This window comes from Arvicanthis niloticus, chromosome 1 (genome assembly GCF_011762505.2).
Source record: "Arvicanthis niloticus isolate mArvNil1 chromosome 1, mArvNil1.pat.X, whole genome shotgun sequence".
NCBI lineage: Eukaryota > Metazoa > Chordata > Mammalia > Rodentia > Muridae > Arvicanthis > Arvicanthis niloticus.
In genome coordinates this window covers 56,265,658-56,287,930 of record NC_047658.1, presented here as the reverse complement: position 1 = coordinate 56,287,930, position 22,273 = coordinate 56,265,658, and the positions used below count along the sequence as shown (strand labels likewise).

Genomic DNA, 22,273 nt, shown 5'->3' with positions numbered 1-22,273 from the left:
TCCCAGCCAACTGCCCACAGCATGGTGGGAGGAACCCTGGGTTCCCCAGTCATATTTTTTCCTACAGAAAGATATTGTGTAAATTTGATTTTGTCATGGAATATCTTAGTTTCTCCATCTTTGGTACTTGAGAGTTTTTCTGGGTATAGTAGCCTGGGCTGGCATTTGTGTTCTCTTAGGTTCTGTATGACATCTGTCCAGGATCTTCTCACTTTTATAGTATCTGGTAAAAAGTCTGGTGTAATTCTGATATGTCTGCCTTTATATGTTACTTGGCCTTTTCCCCTTACTGCTTTTAATATTCTTTCTTTGTTTTGTGCACTTTGTATTTTGATTATTATGTGACAGGAGGTATTTCTTTTCTGGTCTAGTCTATTTGGCATTCTATAGGCTTCTTGTATGTTTATGGGCATCTCGTTCTTTAGATTAGGAAAGTTTTCTTCTATAATTTTGTTGAAGATATTTATTGGCCCTTTAAGTTAGGAATCCTCACTCTCATCTATACCTATTATCCTTAGGTTTGGTCTTCTCATTGTGTCCTGGATTTCCTGGATGTTTTGGGTTAAGAACTTTTTGCATTTTGCATTTTCTTTGACAGTTGTGTCAATATTCTCTATGGTATCTTTTGCACCTGAGATTCTCTCTTCTATCTCTTGTATTCTGTTGGTGATGCTTGCATCTATGACTCCTAATTTATTTCCTAGGTTTTCTATCTCCAGGGTAGTCTCCTGTTGTGATTTCTTTATTGTTTCTACTTCCATTTTTATGTCCTGGATGATTTTGTTCAATTCCTTCACCTGTTTGGTTGTATTCTCTTGTAATTCTTTAAGGGATTTTTGTGTTTCTTCTTTAAGAGCTTCTACCTGTTTACCTGTGTTCTCCTCAATTTCTTTGAAAGTGTTATTTAAGTCCTTCTTAAAGTCCTCTATCATCATCATTAGAAGTGATTTTAAATCTAAATCTTGATTTCCTGCTGAGATAGGAAAATCAGAACTTTCTATTGTGGGAACTCTAGGTTCTGATGATGCCAAGTACCCTGGGTTGCTGATGTTTATGTTCTTGCACTTGCCTTTCACCATCTGGATCTCCTTAGTGCTACCTACCCTGTCTCTGACTGGAGCCTGTCTTTTCTTTTATCTTGGTTGTGTCAGAACTGTGTGGGGTGGGTGTTCCTACTGGGATTAGAGCTGAGGCCCAAGATCTGCTCAGCACTAGAGTGCAGACAGGAAGGAACCAGTGCCCTTGGCCAGGAGTTAATTCCTGGGTCCCAGTAAGTCCCAGTTACTCCCTGTTTGGGGCGGGTGTTCCTGTCTCCTTACCTAAGACACTGCTGGGGTTAGAGCTTCTGGGAGCCCTGCTTCCTCTGGGTTTTGTGGGGTTGGGTGCAGAGCTGCTTCCCAGGATCTGCTCAGTGCTTGAGCCCAGACTGAAAGGCTAAAATCACTTTTCAAAGTGCCCCTTTTTCTTCCTGTGACTTCAACTAACAGGCTGAAATTTAGATCCTTACAACTTCTCATAAGCTACTTTTCCTTTTTTTAAAAAAGATTTACACACACACACACACACACACACACACACACACACACTGTAGCTATCTTCAGAACACCAGAAGAGAGCATCAGATCCTATTACAGATGGTTGTGAGCCACCATATGGGTGCTGGGAATTGAACTCAGGACCTCTGGAAGAGCAATCAGTTCTCTTAACTGCTGAGCAGTGTCTCCAGCCCCAAGATTACTTTTCTTAATCTCCTGCTGTTTTAGAATAAGTTGCTAGACAGTTTCTCAGAGGAACTCGGAAGGCAAGTCAGCTACTGAAGCAAAGTGACTTAGAATTGAGGTAGGAAAACATTTTATTATTACACAGCAACTCTAAATGTCTCATAAGACTAAGTCTTTTTCCTGCCAATGCTCTTCCTCCTCTGCTGCCTCAAGAAAAACCAAACAAGAAAGAAGACCCACAAGTCCCACTGGCAAAAAGACTTTATTTACAAACTGGTAGAGAAAATTAATCAATCTTACCTGGTTATGAACAACAACTGACCTGTCAACATATGTCCATTGGTGCAACAGTAGCACAAATGCTATGGAAGTAACCTTTCCCATTGTTTGGATTTAAAGCCAACATGAAACTCATGCCTGGTACTGTGAAATGACTCAAACCAAAACCTAGATAAGGTATTGCTCTTTGTTGAAAGTCTGGTAGAATTCTGCACTAAAACCATCTGGCCCTTGGGTTTTTTATTGGGGGGGGTAGGGGTGGAGGGGAGTTGGAGATGTTTAATGACTGCTTCTACTTCCTTGAGTGTTATAGGACTTTTTATTTAGTTTATGTGCTCTTAATTTAACTTTAGTACGTGGTATCTGTCTAGAAAAAATAATCCATTTTGTTTATATTTTCTCGTTTTCTGGATTACAGGCTTTTGAAGTAAGACTGAATGGTTTTTTTATTTTCCTCGGTGTTTCTTGCTATGTCTCCCTTTTTATTTCTGATTTTGTTAATTTGAATACTGACTGCATGTTTCAGGTAGTTTGGCTAAGGTTTTGTCTATTTTGTTGATTTTCTCAAAAAAGCAGCTCTTGGTTTTGTTGATTCTTTGTATTGTTCTCTTTGTTTCTAATTGATTGGTTTTTAGCCCTGAGTTTGACTATTCCCTGCTGTCTTCTCTTCTTGGGTGAGTTTGCTTCTTTTTGTGCTAGAAATTTCAGGTGTGCTGTGAAGTTGCCAGTATAAGATTTCTCAAATTTCTTACAAAGGCACTTAGTGCTGTGAACTTTCCTCTTAGCACTGTTTTCTTTGTGTCCCACTGGTTATGTTGTGCCTTTGTTTTCATTGGATTCTAGAAAGTCTTCATTTCTTCCCTGACCAAGTGATAATTGAGAAGAGTTGTTCAGTTTCTGTACATATGTAAGCTTTCTGTTGTTTCTGTCATTGAAGTCCAGCCTTACTCACTGGTAATCTGATAAATTACAAGGAGTTATTTCAATCTTCTTACATTTGTTGAGATTTTCTTTGTACCTGATTATATGGTCAACTGAGGGGGGAGTAGTCCATGAGGTTCTAAAAAAAAAAGTGGTACATTCTTTTTCGTTGGGGTAAAAGGATCTGGAGATATCTGTTAGACACATTTGGTTCATAACATCTTCTAGTTTCATTATTTTTCTGTTAGTTTCTGTTTTCATGACCTGACCTTTGGTGAAAGTGGGGTGTTGAAGTCCTCCATTATTATTGTGTGGAGGTCGATGTGTAATTTGAGCTTTAGTAATATTTCTTTTATGAATGTGCATGCCCTTGCATTTGAAGCATAGATGTTCAGAATTAAGACATCATCTTGTTGGGTTTTTTTCTTTGATGAGTATAAAGTGCCCTCCCTGTCTCTTTTTATTAATTTTACCTGAAACTCTCTTTTATTAGATGTTAGAATAGCTACTCTAGCTTGCTTCTTGGGTCTGTTTGCTTGGAAAACTTTTTTCAGCACTTTACTCTGAAGTGATGTCTATTTCTATTGCTGAGATGTGTTTCTTATATATAGCAGATGATAGTGAAGAAATCTCAGGTTTTAGGCTAAACTTAAAAATTAACTTCTGTGGGCTCCAGGAGAAGTGCATTCCAAAGACTTACACACATTCCAGAAAGGGCCCAAGATAAGGGAGTTAAAAGGTTATCAGGAAGCTGGGCCCTTAGCACAATAAACCTGGGTAAACAGGACCTATGATAAGATAGACTTAGCTAACACTCATTGTCATAGAATAATGGGCAAATATGAGTTGCCAAGAAACTGAGTGTGGGAGCGGCCATTTGAGGTCAGCCTTTGTGGTTAGCATTGTCTAAGAGGGGACTGTAAGATTGCCCTCATAAACCCTGTGAAAACCATATAAAATCTGCTCTTATCTTTACCTCAGGGTTCCTCTAGCCTATATGTGGGGGGTAAGGGGAACCCCAGTTCACTAAAATCAACAAACCTCATGCTTTTGCATCAAACCCCCTGCCCGTAAGTGTTTCTGCGGGAGCATGTCTTCCCAGTTTAGATCTTCAGGTCCAATAATAAATCCTGTTTTTCAATCTATACTGTTAGCCTATGACATTTTATTGAGGAATTGAGTTCATTAATGTAATGGTTCTAGGAGATAACAAATTAAGGGAGTGCGACTTTGGGGCAAGAGACTACCCAGTGAAGTATAGATCCAGGCATGATAGTATACACCTTTAATCCCAAGAAACAGGCATGGGGATCTCTGAGTTCAAGGTCAATCTCCAGAGCAGGATCTAGGACAGGCAAGCTTAGGCAGTGAAGGAGTTAGAAAACAGAAAACTAGTGATAGTGTAGGTTAACAATGGGACCATGTTCTAGTTTCTGCAAGCAACAGATCTCAGCAGCTTCAGTCATGTGGCTCTGGCTTTAGAGTAAATAATAGAAGGGAGTACTGTAACAATTCGTGCTGGTTAGCTGGAGCTAAGAAATTAGTGGTGATTAAGAAGAGACCAGCACCATTGAGGTAAAATCTTCTGGGAAGTGTTTTCTGAGAGCACAAGAAAACTGTGTTCCAGAGATAGCCAAGATTCTACCTTGTGCTGCAGCTATATTTGGTAATGTATAAAAATCACCCAGGTGGTACTGGTTTCAGAAGTATGAAGGGTTCACGGAGAGAAGCTGAGGCTTGGCCCTGTGAGAGGTCAGCAAAGGCCATTGGTAAAGATGCAACCTCAGTTGCAGTCGATGGGCCAGGACTGAAGGGGTCATGCAAAGAAATTGAGGTTTTGCACCAGGAAGAGAGCCTATGAGAGGCTATTGGTGAAGCCCAGTTGCAGTGGAAGACCCCAGTAATCAGAGATGCTAGTACTATGTGATGATCATCAAGAGCAGCATCAGCAATGGAGTAAAGTCAAACAGCCTAGAATGCTACAGAGCACAGAGCTGAAGATGTAACTCAAACCCTTTGGAGAAGCCTAGAAGATCATGTGTGGATTCCAGACATTAGAACAAGAAGCTGTAATGTTGAAGTTGCTTTGGATATCCCAAGATGTTGGAGTTGCCAGAGCCATGGGCTATTTGCTGAGGCAGTGGAACCAGCCCAGGAGAAGGAAGTTTGTTGCAGTCAACAAGATGAAAAAAGAGTTGGAGGTCTGAAGAACGATTTGACATCAGAAATGATGATGCAGCGTTTGGAGTTTGCCCAGCTGGTTTCCTGTCTTCCTTTTGATATTACAGTTAAGTGATTGAGTAAATCTCAGAAGAGACTTTAAACTTTGGACATTTAACATTGTTGAGACTGCTATAGACTATGAGGACATTTGAAGTTGGAATAAATGTATTTTGCATATGCTATGTTTAGGTATGACCCGCATAGACTCCTATGTTTGAACCAGCCTATAAGGAACAGGGAGTGGAATGTGATGGTTTGTATATACCCAAACCAGGGAATGGCACTATTAGAAGGTATGCCCCTGTTGGAGTAGGTGTGCCATTGTGAGTGTGGAATTTAAGACCCTTATCCTAGTTGCCTGGAAGCCAGTATTTTCCTAGCAGCCTCCAGATAAAGATGTAGAACTCCCAAGATTCTCCTGCACTTTGCCTGCCTGGACACTGCCATGCTCCCACCTTGATGATAATGGCCTGAACCTCTGATCCTGTAAGCCAGCCCCAATTAAATGTCATCCTTAGAAGAGTTGCCTTGGTCATGGTTCTGTTTACAGCAGTCAAACTCTAATAACATTAATAGTGAAAAATATTAATGACCAGTGATTTTTATTTCCTGTTATTTTGATGTTGATAGTGGTTGTGTTTGTGCATGCATGCACGTGTGTGTGTGTGTGTGTGTGTCACATTCTCTTCTTTTGGTTTTAATGGTGAGAAATTGTTTATCTCTTATGTTTTCTTGGGTGTAGTTAGCTTCATTGGGTTGGAGCTTCCCTCTAGAATCCTCTGTACTTCTGTAGGCCTAGCTTAGTGTAAATATATTGTTTAAATTTGGTTTAGTCATAGACTATCTTTGTTTCTCCATCTATAGTGATTAAAAGCTTTGCTGGGTATAGTAGTGTGGGATGACATCTGTGTTCTCTTAAGGTCTGCCCAGGCCCTTGTAGCTTACAGAGTCTTTGTTGAGAAGTCAGGTGTAATTCTGATAGATCTGCATTTATATGTTACTTGGCCTTTTTTCCCTTGATGCATTTAATATTTTTCTTTGTTCTGTACACTTAGTGTTTTGATTATTATGTGTCAGGAGTATTTCTTTTTAGTTCCAATCTATTTGGTTTTCCTTAAGCTCATTGTATGTTTATAGGCATCTCTTTATGTTAGAAAATTTTTCTGCTATGATTTTGTTGAAGATGTTTTCTGGTCATTTGTACTTGAACCTTCTTCTATTTCTATTATTCTTCGGTTTGTTCCTTTCTTAGTCTGCCCACTTCCCTGGATGTTTTGTTTGTTTGTTTGTTGTCTTGAAATTTTTAGATTTTGCATTTTCTTTGAATAGTGTATTGATTTCTTCTCTCATATCTTCTATGCCTGATAGTCTCTTTTTCATCTCTTGTATTCAAGGGTTGGAGAAGCTATGGTGCACATGTCTACACACTATCAACAACCTCACATGAACCAGAAGAAGGCTTTGACATTCCTCTTGAGCCTTATATAGGGGAAATGCTTTGTCATTTTCTTATAAGTCTAAGTACAGAGTTCTTGACATAGCCAGCTCTTGGAATTTTGGGAATTTCATATATAAATGTGTGTGTGTGTGTCTGTGTGTCTGTGTGTCTGTGTGTGTGTATGTATGTATATGAATCATCAGCAAATATGGGTGATTTTGCTTTTTTTTCAATTTATATCCCTTTAATTTTCTTCTCTTGCTTTATTGTTATGTCTTGTGCTTCCAGAACTGTATTGAAAAGGAAGGTGGGAAAATCAACATCCTTCATTTTAACCAGATTGATTAAGTTTTTTCTACTTAAAATGATGCTTACTCTAAGTTTGCCATATATAGCTTTTACCTTGATGATGTATTCCACCTCCAGTCATAATCTCTCTAGGACTTTTACCTTGAAGATATGTTGGATTTTGTCAAAGGTTTATTCTGCATCTTTTAAGATTATAATGGGATTTTCTTATTACCTCAATTTATGTGGTTTATTACATTTATCAACTTATATATGTTGAAGTACCCATACAACTCTAGGAAAAAAAAAACCTGACTGTGGTGGATAATCTTTTTTTATATGCATTAGTTTTGAAAGTATATTATTGAGAATTTTTCATATTTATGCATAGGAATATTGTCCTATAGGGTTTTTATGTGTTTTTAAATGTATCTTTACCTGGTTTGGATATTAGAGTAATACTGGCTTTGTAGGAGTTTGAAAGTGTGCCTTCTGTTTTTGTCTTTTTTTAAACAATTTAAGTATTGATTATAGTTTTTTTTTAAAAGACTATTAGAATTCTATTATGAATCTATCAGAACCTGGACTTTTTATAGTCAGAATGCTTGTTATTGTTGTTTTAACCTCTTATTTATTACTCTTCTTTTTCAACATAATATTTTTATTGATTATTTGGGAATTTCATATCATACACTCACTTCTCAATCCTTTCATGTGTGTCTACCTACCTTTGTGGCCTCCTCCCAAAAATAAAAAATAAACATAAATAATTGTAACTTTAGTTTTTTCAAACCTTATTTTTAATGATGGTTCTTAAATGTTTTAATCTTCCTTGTAGTCCACCACCCACCAGAGGTAGTGGCAAAGAAAGAATATAGTAAAAGTCAACCTGTTTAGAAAGGTTCCCTGGAGCAACTTCCATCTGTGTTGTCTGGAAATCAGCAGTTCAGTTCACAGGTTAGCAGGCAGAGGCAGCTTGATCCACTCATAAACACTTCAAGGATACACCAGCAGTCCAGTTCAGTAGAGTCAGGTTAGCAACAGTGGTGACACAACCTAACAGAGACAGCCAGGCCTCAGCCTCGGCTTGAGTTTGCAGGAAGCACCAACAGGAACACTGGAGAAGTTCTCAGCTGTGCCTCTCTCAGAAAAGTGAAGATTAGCAAAGACTGGAGACCCACAAGTGTTGCCCAGCTAGTTTTATCAGTAAGCTAAGCTCTCTTTCCTTCACTCTGTTGAGTCCTATTTACTCCTTTCAAACATCACGTGACCACCACGTGTCTTGCCTCAAAATATGTCTTGCTTCAGCACAGGTCTTGCCTCAGCACAGGTCTTGCCTCGGCATGTGCGTCCAATCATCCCAAGTCTTCAGAGTCCTGACAAATGGAATTCAACTACACAATGTAAGGCAGACGAATACATGTGTGTCATTAGCAAAGAATCTTTCATCACATGTCCTGCCCCTCCTACACCCCCACAAGAAGTCATCAATTGTGGAGAGCTACATTTCACTATCCCTATCACACCTTTCATGCATGGTGATAAATATGGATCTATTTGCATTCTTTTACATGCAGGCATCCAGTTAGACCAGTACCATTTTTTAAAAGATGCTTTCTTTCTTCTATTGTGTGATTTTGACTTCTTTATCATAAATCAAGTTTCCACAGGTGTGTGGATTTATTTCAGGATATTCAATTCGATTCCATTGATCAATCTGTCTATTCCTATACCAATGCCATGAAGTTTTTATTACTATAGGTCAGGGATGATGATTCATACAGAAGTTCTTTTATTGTGCAAGATTATTTTACCTATCATGGGCTTTTTGCTTTTCCATATGAAGTTGAGAATTGTTCTGTCAAGGTCTGTAAAGAATTGTGTTGGAATTTTGATGGTAAATGCATTAAATCTGTAAATTGCATTTGGAAAGATGGACATTTTCACTATGTTAATCCTACCTATCCATGCACATGGGAAATCTTTCCATCTTCTAATACCTTCCTCAATTTCTTCAGCAACTTGAAGTTTTTTCATATACACTTTCACTACCTTGTTTAGTTACATGAAGATATTTTATATTAATTGTGGTTATTGTAAGAGAGGTTTGTTACCTAATTTCTTTCTCAGCCCATTTATCATTTGTGTAAAAAGGTGGGCTATTGATTTTTTAGGTAACTTTTCCGAAGTTGCATATCAGCTGTATGAATTATCTGATAGAATTTTGGGTTCACACATACATATTTTCATATCATGTGCAAATTAGGGTACTTTCACTTCTTCCTTTTGAATTAGTATCCTTCTTTATCTCTTTTAGTTGTCTTATTGCTCTATATAGAAATTCAAATACTATATTGAATAGACAGGGAAAGTGTAGACAGCCTCATCTTGTCCCTGATTTTAGTGGAGTTGCTTTGTTTCTCTCCTTTAGTTTGATGTTGGCTATTGGCTTCCTATGTTTTTATCATTATGTTTAGGTATGTACCTTCTATTCCTGATCTCTCTAAGACTTAACATGAAGGGTGCTGTGTTTTGTCAAATACTTTTTCAGTATCTAATGAGATAATCTTGTAATTCTTTTTCTTTCAGTTTGCTCATATAGAGGAGTACATTGATAGATTTTTATATATTGAACCATCCCTGAATCCCTGAGATGAAGCCTACTTGATCATGGTGAATGATGTTTCTGATGTGTTCTTGGATTTTGTTTGCAAGTATTTAATTATTTGTGCATCAATGTTCATAAGAGTGATTGGTCTAGAATTCTCTTTCTTTGTTGAGTCTTTGTGTGATTCAGCTATCAGGGTGACTGTGGCCTCATAGAATGAGTTTGGCAGTATTTCTTCTGTTTCTACTTTGGAATAGTTTGAGGTGTATTGATGTTAGCTCTGCTTTAAAGGTCTAGTAGAATTCTGCACTAAAACCATCTGGCCCCGGGCTTGGGGGGAGGGACTTTTAATGGCAGCTTCTATTTCCTTAGAGGTTATATAGCTGTTAAATAGTTTACCTGATCTTGATTTAACTTTGGTGAATGGTTTCTGTCTAGAAAATCATCCATTTTGTTTAGACTTTTGAATTTTGTGGGTATAGGCTTTCAAAGTAAGACCTTATGATTCTTTGAATCCCCTCAGTATCTACTGTTATGTCTCCTTCCTCTTTTCTGATTTTGTTTATTTGGATGATGTCTTTCCGTCTTTTGGTTAGTTTGGCTAAGGGTTTGTCTATCTTGTTGATGTTCTCAAAGAACCAGCTCTTGGTTTCATTGGAGTTTGGAGTTGTTTGTTTGTTTGTTTGTTTGTTTCTCATGGATTGACTTCTGCCATGATTTTGATTATTTCCTGCCTTCTACCCCATTTTTGGAGTGCTTGCTTCTTTTGTTCTAGAACTTTCAGGTGTACTTTCAAATTACTAGTATGAGAACTTTCTAATTTCTTTATGGAGATAATTAGTGCTATGAACTTTCCTTTTAGCAGTGTTTTCATTATATCCCATAAATTTGGGTATGTTGTGCCTTCATTTTCATTGAATTATAAAAAACCTTTCATTTCTTTCTTTATTTCTTCCCTGACCCAGAGATCATTGAATAGAGGATTGTTTAGTTTTCATGAGTATGTAGGCTTTCTAGTGTTTCTGTTGTTGATGATGTCCAGCAGGGAGGCACCTACCATCTCATGTGTGTACCTGAGTGCCAGGGTCTCAGACCTGCTCTACCTTATCAAGTTTCCTGGCATAGTTCATTGTCCCACAAGAGGGCACTTTACCTCAACTACTTCAATGGGCTTCTATCAGTGAAGGACTGAATTAGACTGAAATATTGAATGTGTCTGATGACCATGTACATTTCTCACTAGATATGGATCAGTGTGTGAAGTGCCCAGATCATCAGTATGCCAATAACCAGCTTATAAAAATTCTACTTAAAAAATAACTGCTTAAAAATGCCTGTCACTTTCATAGCTTATAAAGATCCCCTGGGAAGGCTTTGGCTGGCACAACCCTGAGTTTACTGTTCTCACCGCTTGCTGTTCTTGGTCTCTTTATGAATCACCAAGACATTCTAATAGCCAAGGCCAATAAACTGGATTTCAGTTATGTCCTGCTCATCTCCCTCATCTTCTCTTTCATCTGCTACTTTCTTTTCATTAACCATACCAACAAGTCAGTCTGCATCTTACAGAAGACCACATTTGCAGCTATGTTAACTATATTGTCCAAAACCACAACTGTGGTTCTTGCCTTTAAGATCATTATTCCAGGAAGAAGACTGAGACAATTGTTGGTCTCAGGAACACTGAAGTACTCAATCCTTATATGCTCCCTCATCTATCTCACCTATATGCAGTTTATATGGGAACTTCTTCTCCCTTTATTGACACAGATGCATACTCTGAGCATGACCACACATCATACTGTGTGACAAAGACTTCATCATCAGACTTCTACTGTATCCTGGGATACCTGGTCTCCCTTACCCTTGAGAGCTTCTCTGTGGCTTTCCTGGTCAGAACCCTGCCTGACACTTTCAATTGAATCCAAGATTCTGACATTAAGCATGCTAGAGTTATATAGTGTCTGGTTCACTTTCCTTGCTGTCTATTACACCAAAAGAAAAGTTCATGGTAGCCACAAAAGTATCCTACATCTTGGCCTCCAGTGAAGTGTACTAATGTCTATTTTTCCCTATGTACTATATCATTTTAAGTCAGCAATTCTTTGCCTTAATTCAGAGCTAAAACACATACTAGAAAAAAATAGAGCATATTCATATTAAACTTTTGTGTTTCCTAAACTGCATGAAGTATCTAAAGCAAATCTGTACCACTTTTCAATTTAAATATTACACATCAATATAGAATTTACTTCAATGAACAAATATAACCTCTTTCCTTAATGGTAATATAAACACTACCACCTGTATCTGTCATTTTACATAAAATTTTATCCAGACCAGTTTTTGTACTTCTCATTTTAATCTTTGGTCATTCATATACATCCTTTCTGATTGTGAATACACTATACAATTTTATCTTGACTTTTTGCCATTCAAATCATTTTTACATTTTTGTAACAAATTACTTTCTGTAGCTCACTGTTTATGAATTTTTTAACCTTTTACTGATTCTTTGTGAGTTTCACATCATGCACCCCAATCCCACTCATCTCCCTATCCCTTCATATATCCCTCTGCCCTTCCAACCTGCCCCCAAAATTAAAAAAAAAAAATACAAACAAAAACATAAACAAAGCATTGAAAATCTCTCATCATGGAAACTGTAGTGTGTCACAGTGTGTCCCACAGTATACCCCTCTGCCCATATATTTTCCCTTGCAGTGTTCATCACAATGAGTCATTGGTTTGGATCAAGATCTGTGGCACCATCAATACTGGATCCTCACCAGGACTTCTCTGGGTTCTCCTGTTGTTGTCATGTGTCATGGAGATACTGCAGTTTTTGATCACTGAACCACCCCTTTTCACATGCCCCAACAGTTCATAGATGATGTAGATTTGGGGGTGGAACAACTCAAAGCCCTGGATCTGGGCCTGGGTGGCCGCTGAACTGATTAGCTCTCTGCACCACCAGGATGACCTCTCCACCACTACTCCAGCTAGGCTACCCAGCACTGCCATTAGCAAGAAGCAGGATCAACTCTTCTGCTCTCTTGCCCTCAGAGCCAGCTTACCTGCACCCATACCTCCAGAGTCAACTCCAGTGTGCTGCCCAGTAAAAGCATGAGGCCCAATCTCCCAAGTGCTGCATCTGACAAGGAGCTAAACCAGCGGCCTTCCTCTCACATCCTCCAGACGCTCTGAACTGACTCACCCATGCCTTTGCCATCAGCACCGTATCCATTGTGTTGCCCAGGAGATGTGCAAAGCCAATTCTCCCAAGTTGTACAGATCATGAGAGACAGAGATATCTCTCCAGCTCTCATGACCCCACAGTCTATGATAGCCTCTCCACTATCAGGTGACAAGGAGCAAGGGCATTAGCTCTGTGCTTACACGACCTCACAGCATAAGAATAGTGGGACCAGTATTTCTACACTCTCACCCTTGGGGGTTGCCTTGCCTGTGCCCCACCACCAGGACCACCTCTGCTGTGCTGTCCAGGCCAGGTGCAAAGCCTGCTCTCCCAAGTGCTGCAGCCATCAAGAGGCAAAGCCAGCTCTTCAACTCTCATGACTCTGGGACCAGTTTTCTCAACTGGACTGCTGGAAATGGCAAGGGGTGGGGGGTGGGGGCAACACCTTTGCACCCACACAATCCCATGGCAAACAGGGCAGGGTCAGCTCTTCCACAACCACGTCCTTGAGACCAGGTCACCTACTCCTTCAACACGAGGACCAGCTTCACTATGATGCCCAGGAAAGGTGCAGGGCCAGCTCTCCCAAGTGTTGTGGCTGGCGAAATATAGGGTCACCTCTCCAGAGCACTCCAGTCAAAGAGGGGCAGAGCAAGTTCTGTATAGCCCCTGGACATCCATGTGGTCCCTGGTAGCTGCCCAGACCAGGGATGTCCCCCATGATCTCTAGTGGTAATGTGAGCCACAGACATCAATACCAACCATTGTCATTGCATAGCAGGCATGGCCCTCAGTGGCAGCAAGTGTTGGGACTTCACTATGTCCTCAGGTGGTGGGGCTGGCTACTCATAACAGGCTATTCCTCTACACCCTTGATCTCCAGTTCCATATCTCTGCTTAATTCTCAAACTGTTCTACTTCTCTTTCTCTCACATATGCTCACCACATACTTGCGCATTGTAGTAGTCCTCCACTGCTGGCCAGCCACTCTGCTGTCTGTGCTTTGTGTGTGTGTGTGTGTGTGTGTGTGTGTGTGTGTGTGTGTGTGTAGCAGGTCCTGTGTTTACAGTCCACCCATGTGGCATGGGGTCAGGTCTGAGGGAAACACACACACACACACACACAATCCTATGACATGTAGCATGGCAATCTGCAAGTCTATGGCTGACTTCAGGATAGCCTTTTAAATAGATGAGTTCACTTACCAGTTGTAATTGTAATTGGTGGGACAGACTGCCACCTAGTGGCTCTACTTTGCCCAACTCCAAACTAAAGAGTGAAAAGGAATGCTGGCTTAAGAGAAGTCAACCTGTGCTTGCACCTGAAATGTAATCAAAGAGCTGATGAATTGGCTTCTGAATTGGTTGCAACTTCTGCAGAGTCTGAAGCGCAACCATACTTCTTGTTTCTCCACCATCAATCATAAGAATTCAAATTCCTCTGCCTTTCACTGGTTCCACATAACCAATTAAGGTAAAAATTTCCCTAACAGCAGCCTGAAGAGTTTTATCCTTAATTGGTCTCATTCTAAATTCAGGATAAATATGAACTAATTTTTCCATGAAATTCACTCCTGTGTGTGGTTCAGGAAATTCTAGAAAATGAAAAATCAGTTCTTTAACCCTAGTAATACAGATCTTTGTGTCTGTTGTTGTTAAGGCCTGAACTAAGGCTCCAGTTCTGTTATTAATACTCTCTCTTCCAATAATCTTTACTGCTGAAGAGACACATGCTTTTTCTCCTCTGTCTTCTTGTCTTTGCTCATAGCTTGCTCAGTTTTAGAAAGCTCTTCCTGTCCTTCTGGCTGACTCTTTGGGTCAGACTTTAATTTGGGTACAAGTCCACCAATGTAACCACTGATTAAGGCTTGTATACCTTCAGTGGGACAATAAAGAAAGTTAGCAATACTATGTTTTGCAGACACTAGGAGAACCATGGGCAGCCAGCTAGGGCTAGAAGGTTTATCCCAACATCTAGAGGAGATCCTTAGTCCGGCCTGTCTGTCAGGATGTCAGGAATAGGAGAATTAGATTTTCCTTCTGTCTTAGTTAGGGTTTTATTGCTTTGAAGAGACTTCATGACCAAAATGCTTATATAAGCAAACATTTAACTGATGCTGGCTTACAATTTCAGTCCATTGTCATCATGGTGGGCAGCATGGGCATCGTGCAGGCAGACATGGTGCTGGAGGAGGCAAGAGCTCTTGAACCGAACATCTTGAACCGAAGGCAGCTAAAAGGAGACTCTCTTCCCCACTAGGCAGAGATTGAGCACTAGGAGACCTCAAAGCCCCACCTCCACAGTGACACACTTCCTCTAACAAGGCCACTCCTCCTAATAGTGCCACTTTCTATGGACCAAGCATATCCAAACCACCATACCTTCTTCAAGGTCTAATTTGTCCTGAGAATGTTTATCTTCCTTTGTTTGACACAATATTTTTCCTTACACTTGAAATATGAATTGAAATGACCCACTAAAAGTAGACTCTCCAAATCTGGTGGTCACACTATATGTAGATCAGGAAAGGCTTTGGTTACCTGTCTGTTCTTCTTTATCTGCAAGGCAGCATTTCTGTTCCCCAAAAGAATTCTTTTTTGCTGATTCCTCACTATAGTTTTTCAGAGAGTCAATGGTTTGTTTAATACTTTTCATTTGCTTTAACTACTACCCCTATCTGATATTTGAGAATTTGGCTTAAATTGAGCTAACCACAAAACCATTTCATTTTGACTCCCAAAAATAGCCTTTGAAAGAAAATCCAAAGTACTTTTAATGCATAATATATGAATGCTCACTTTTATACATACCTTGGGAGCAGAAGTGTTAAGTTTCAAAATTCCAATATGTAAGCCATGCTTGGAGAGTGTCAGTGCTTACTGAAACATGCTCCACTTTTTTTTTTTACTTGAATGAAAACCCTGTGTACATTGATATGGGTGCCCATGAAGGCTGGGGAGAGTGTCAAATCCCCTGGAACTGAACTTAAAAGCTATAGTGAGCTGTCCAATATCTCATACGACCTTCACAGTTCTAAAATCAACTGGTCATAAGATGTAATAAGTCCTCTTGAATTTAGGAGAACAATCTCTGGGAGTTATTTGCTAATTTAAAAACTTGTAAATGCACAGTACTAAGGTTTCCCTCCCAATGTCAGTAGATCACAACAACAGCTCTCACAATTCCTAATCTCGTGAGTGTTCTTTATATTCCTAAAGAAAAGCTTACAATGAGCATTTACTATTGAATGCAATCATAAGATGGATTATGCAGTAACTACTTCTACTAGAAATTACAATGGAAGTCCTGGTTATAGCAGCATTGTCTTTGAAAACAATTATCCACTATAAAACATATTAGAAGAATTTATGATCACTAAGCCAGCTCTATGGAGGATAATCAAAAGAAAATACCACAAAACAACAAAATAACAGGAATTAATATATATCTTTCAATAATAATTTGAGATTTACTTTTAGATAACCTGCAGCCAAAGTTGGTGGTGTTTTCAGCACTAGAATCTAACCAGTTAGCCATGGTCAGATGACCAAGAGCAACAACAATAGTGTGTTGTTTTGTGTGCTTCTGGGGGAGGTTTCCTGTGCTAGGCACGCATAGAGTTTTATTAACTATCATGTGTCTTCTGGGTACAGTATTGTCCACCCATCTGAAACATTTTTTATCACACTCCTTAAATTTTAATTTTCCAAACTTTATCATTTAAGACCTTAGCAAATAAGTAAAAACTTCCCACACCTAAATTAACCAGACCTAAAGTCATATAACTTAGTGAACTTATATGCAGTTAAAATTAACATTCTAAATAGAAGCTCTGAAGATTCACATTAAACTTTACACTTTTGTGTGGAATATATAATATACACTTATCCACTGCTGAAATCAAAAATTCTTGACAGAATTAAAACTGGAAAAACAATTAGTTTTATATCTTTTAATGTTATATTTTAATTAGCTTGCAGAGCAATTCTAGTCTATAAGTTACATATATAATATATATTAAAACATAAATATATAATATAAAATAATTTAAATATAAAATACTAGTCGAGTTCTATAAGCCTCCTTGGTACATCCCTTTAGTTAACCCACGACCTACACCTGCTCTCTTTTCCTCTCTACCCCATCCCCATTTATAACTCTAACTCAGAGAATCCATCCCCAACTCTGGTTCTTTCATGTACCTTGGGTTCTACTGTCCCCTCTAGTTATACCTTTTTTATTTGTATTCCAAGATTTTAAGTTTCTATGTATCTTTTTCATAATCCTTCATTTTGGTTGAGCCTACCCCCTCTCCCTCATTTTCCATCCGTTGCCCCTCCATGCCTGAACATTCCCACCCCTAATTATCCCCTTTCTCCTTTCATTTCCCTATGTTTTACTATATCCCCTTTCTTAATAGGTCCATGCTCAATGTCTTGTTTCTAATTTTCTGCCTTCCTCATCTGTGCCAAGTTAGACATACAAAAGATTCAAAGCTAAGATCCACACATGAAAAAGAGAACATGCGCCATTTGTCTTTTTGAGCCTGGGTGCCTCTCTTAGTATAATTCTTACAGTTCTGTCCATTTATTGTCAAGTTTCATGGTTACATTTTTTTCAGCTGAGTAATAGTCCCTTGTGTGTACATACCTCCATTTTCCTTAAGAGTTCCACAGATGATGAACATCTAATTTGGTTTAATTTCCAAACTGATGTGAATAAAGCAGCAGTGAATACAGATGTGCAGATTTCTCTGTTGATAGGAAATACAGTCTTTTCAGTATACACCTAGGAGCACTAGAACTGGGTTAAGTAGTAGGACTATTTAAAGTTGGGTTTTGTTGTTGTTTGTTTATTTGATTCTTTGGGGGATTTTTCTGGCTTTGTTTTGGAATTCTCTATAATGATTTCTGGGGTTACCTGTAATAGTTTACACCACCAACAGTGTATAAGAGTAAATCAAACTCAACAACATATTAAGATCACAAACCATGAAAGTCAGTTTTTTTCCAAAAGATCTAAAGTTAGAACAACATCTGCAAATCAGAATGGGTAATTCAACTACATAAAAACAGAAGCCATATATCAGAGCAGAAAAGACCTTCAATAAAGTTCAGTGTCCCTTCATAATAACAAAGCCTGAAGAAATTATGAACAGGAGGAATAGTTGTATGGAATATTATAAAAACTACATGTGACACACCAATAGCAAATATTATTCTAAGTGGGGAAAAACTTCAAGCATTTTTCTCAAATTCTGGAATGAAACAAATAATCCTGCTTGCATTGATTTTTTTTAATTTTTGAGACTTTCATACATGAATACTATATTTTCACCATCTGCACCCCTCTCTAACCACAACTTCACACACACACACATTCTCTCTCTCTCTCTCTCTCTCTCTCTCTCTCTCTCTCTCTCTCTATCTATCTCTATCTCTTTCTCTCTCTCTCTATCTCTTTCTCTCTCCCCCTTTCCCTCTCCATGACCTCTTCTTTTTTTTATTTTTTTACACTCAACCCGTTGTTCCCCTCCCAGTCCCTCTCGCACAGCTACTCATCCCGTTCCTCCTACCCCCTGTGTCCAAGAGGATGTGCCACCCCAGCCAGGCTCTCCACTCCCTTGGGCCACAAGTCTCTTGAAGGTTAGACCCATCTTCTCCCACTGAGGACAGACCAGGCAGTCCTCTGCTATATAAGTGTTGGGGGAACTTGGACCAGCTCTTGTATGATGCCAGATTGGTGGCTCAGTGTCTGAGAGATCTCAGGGGTCCAGGTTAGTTGAGAGACTGCTGGTCTTCCTATGGGGTCGCACTCCTCCTCCTCGGTTTTTCCAGCTTTCCCCTAACTCAACCACAGGGGTCTCCTGCTTCGGTCCATTGGTTGGGTGTAAGTATCTGCATCTACCTCTTTCAACTGCTTGTTGGGCCTCTCAGAGGGCAGCCCTGCTATGCTCCTGTCTGTAAACACACCATAGCATCAGTAATAGTATCAGGCCTTGGAGTCTCCCCTTGAGCTGGATCCCAATTTGGGTCAGTCACTAAGCCTCCCTTCTCTCAGTCTCCTCTCCATTTTTTTTATCTTTTTTTTTAAATTTTTTTCCTTTGTTTTATTATCAAATCATAATTTTTACTTTTAACACAGGGGTTATAAACAGAAAAATGCAGGATGTGGGGAAGAGGAAGACACAGGAGCATAGGTGTTCAGGGGGAGTACAGATATCTTTCAGAACAGGGTATCAGCTGGGTAAAGGTTCAGGGGTCAGGTCACTATGACTCTACCTATGATTCACTTGTCCTTATTTAAGTTGGTACTATCCACCAAGGCTGCCTATTTACAAGGTCTATGACTACTCGGGCTAGTAAATTTCCACAAAAGCTACCTGTTTACAATAGCTTATAGCCATCTGTTTCAGTGTTTTTCCGCAGAGACCCAAGACTTTGTGTTAGCAGGCATGTATGTCAGGCCTATTGCTGATTTTAGGCTTATGGCTGATTTTAGACCTTCGGTGTATAAGCAGGACTGCCCATCACATCTCCTCCCTTCTCCAAGTAGAGAAGGGCCATGGCAATTTGTTGTTTATCAGCTATAAAAGTTCTCTGGTAGAATTTTGGGGGTTGCTTATATATACTATCATATCATCTGCAAATAGTGATACTTTGACTTCTTTTCAAATTTGTATCCCCTTGAACTCCTGTTGTTTTCTTATTGCTCTAGCTAGAACTTCAAGTACTATATTGGATACAGGAAGAGTCAACAGCCTTGTCCCTCATTTTAGTGGGATTGCTTCAAGTATCTATTTAATTTGATATTGGCTGTTAGTTTACTGTATATTGCTTTTATTATGCTTATGTCTCTGCCTTGAATTCCTCATTTCTCCAAGACTTTTAACATGAAGGAGTCTTGTATTTTGTCAAATGATTTTTCATCATCTAATGAGATGATTTCGTGATTCCTTTTCCTTTGAGTATGTTTATATAGTAGATTACATTAATGAGTTTTCATATATTGAGCCTTCATCCCTGGGATGAAGCCTACTTGATCGTGGTGAATGATGTGTTTTGATGTGTTCTTAGATTCAGTTTGAGAGAATTTTATTGATTATTTTTGCATCAATAAGGGAAACTGGTCTGAGGTTTGTTGTTGTTGTTGTTGTTGTTGTTGTTGGGTCCTTGTGTGGTTTAGGTATCAGAGTAATTGTGGTTTTGTAGAATGAATTAGGTAGTGTTTCTTCTGTTTCTATGTTATGGAATAGTCTGAGGTATGTTGGTATTAGCTCTTTTTGGAGGTCTGGTAGAATTCTGCATTAAAGCCATCTGGCCATGGGTTTTTTTGTTTTTTTGTTTTTTTGTTTTTTTTTTTATTAGGAAGTTTTTAATGACTTATTCTATTTCCTTAAGGGATATAGGCCTGTTTGGATAGTTTACAGTCTCTTGATTTAACTTTGGTATGTGGTATCTGTCTAGAAAATAATCCATTTCATCTAGATTTTCCAGACTTGTTGAGTATAGGCTTTTGTGGTAGGATCTAAAGAATTTTTTTGTTGTTATATCTCCCTTTTCATTTCTGATTTCCCTAATTTGGATGCTGTCTCTGGGCTCTTTAGCTAGTTTTGCTAGGGGTTTATCTATCTTGTTGATTCTCTCAAAGAACCAGCTTTTAGGTTTGTTGATTATTTATATCTTTCTCTTGTTTCTATTTGGCTGATTTCAGCCCTGAATTTGACTATTTCCTGCTGTCTACTCATCTTGGTTGTGTTTGCTTCTTTTTGTTCTAGAGCTCTCAGGTTTGCTGTTAAGTTGCTAGTGTAGGATCTCTCCAGTTAGCACTGCTTTCATGTGTCACATAAGTTTGGTATGATGTGTCAACATTTTCATTGAATTCCAGGAAGTCTGTCTTTTTTTCTTTCCTGACCAAGTTATCATTGAGTAGAAAGTTGTTCAGTTTATATAGGTATGTGGGTTTTCTGTTATTTTTGTTATTGAAGTCTAGCTGTAGTCGGTGGTGATCTGATAGGATGCATGGGATTATTTCAATTTTTTTATATCTGTTGAGGCTTGTTTGGTGACCATTTATATGGTCAGTTTTGGAGAAGGTACCATGAAATTCTGAAAAGAATGTATATTCTTTTGTTTTATGATGAAATGTTCTCTGTAAATCTGTTTGGTTTATAACCTCTATTAGTTTCACTGTGTCTCTATTTAGTTTGTGTTTCAATGACCTGCCCATTAGTGAGAGTGGGGTATTGAAGTCTCCCACTATTATTGTATGGAGTTCAATATATGTTTTGAGCTTTACTAATGTGTATGCCATTGCATTTGGGGCAAAGATGTTCAGAATTGAGACTTTCTCCTGGTGGATTTTTTTTTCTTTGACGAATATAAAGTGTCCTTCCTCATCTCACTTGACAACTTTTGGTTGAAAGTCTATTTTATTGGGTATGAGGATGGAAACTCCAGCTTGTTTATTGGAATCATTTGCTTGGAAGACTTTTTTGCCCTTTTATTCTGAGGTAGCATCTGTCTTTGTTTTTGAGGTGTGTTTCTTGTATGCAGCAAAATGATAAATCCTGTTTATGCACCCAATCTGTTAGCTTATGTCGTTTTAATTGAGAATTGAGTCCATTAATATTGATAGATATAAAAGATAGATGATTGTTAGTTCCTGATGTATTTGTTGTTATAGGTAGTATCGTGCGCATGTAATTCTCTCCTTTTTACTTTGTTGTGAGATGATTGATATCTTGTTTTTTCTTTGATGTAGGTACCCTCCTTGTGTTGGAGTTTTCCTTCTAGAATCCTCTGTTGGGCTGGGTTGGTAGATAGATATTGTTTAAATTTGGATGTAAATGGAAATTGGATGTTTTGGATGTTTTGTCCTGGAATGTTTTAGTTTCTCCATCTATGTTGATTGAGAGTTTTACTGGGTATAATAGCCTATGGTGACATTTGTATTCTATGACCTCTGTCCATTTGTATTCTACATGACCTCTGTCCAGGCTCTTCTGGCCGTTAGTCTGGTGTAATCCTGATTGGTCTGCCTTTATATGTTCTTTGGCCTTTTTCTTTTACACCTTTTAATATTCTTTGTTTGTTCTATACATTTAGTGTTTGGATTATTATGTGATAAGAGGATTTCCTTTTCTGATCCAGTCTATTTGGAGTTCTGTATGGAGTTCTTGTATGTTCATGGGCATCTCTTTCTTTAGGTTGGGAAAGTTTCCTTCTATGATTTTGTTGAAGATGTTTTAGGGTCCTTTGAGGTGGGACTCTCCCCTCTCTTCTATTCCTATTATACTTAAATTTGGTCTTTTCATTGTGTCCTGGATTTCGTGGATGTTTTGGGTTAGGAGGTTTTTATGTTTTGAATTTTCTTTGACAGTTGTGTCAATATCTTCTAAGGTATCTTCTACACCTGAGATTCTATCTTCTATCTCTTGTATTCTGTTGGTGATGCTTACATCTATGACTCCTGATCTCTTTCCTAGGCTTTCCATTTACAGGATTGCCTCCATTTATGTTTTCTTTATTGGTTCTACTTCCACTTTTAGGACTTGGACCTCTTTGTTCAATTCCTTCACCTGTCTTATTGTGTTT

General features: G+C 38.7%; 1 pseudogene; it reads right to left on the bottom strand.

Annotated features, from left to right (window-relative positions):
* Nucleotides 1-11,599: 11,599 nt before the first annotated feature.
* On the bottom strand, nucleotides 11,600-17,019 carry LOC117710624 (calcium-independent phospholipase A2-gamma-like; annotated as a pseudogene).
* Nucleotides 17,020-22,273: the final 5,254 nt, after the last annotated feature.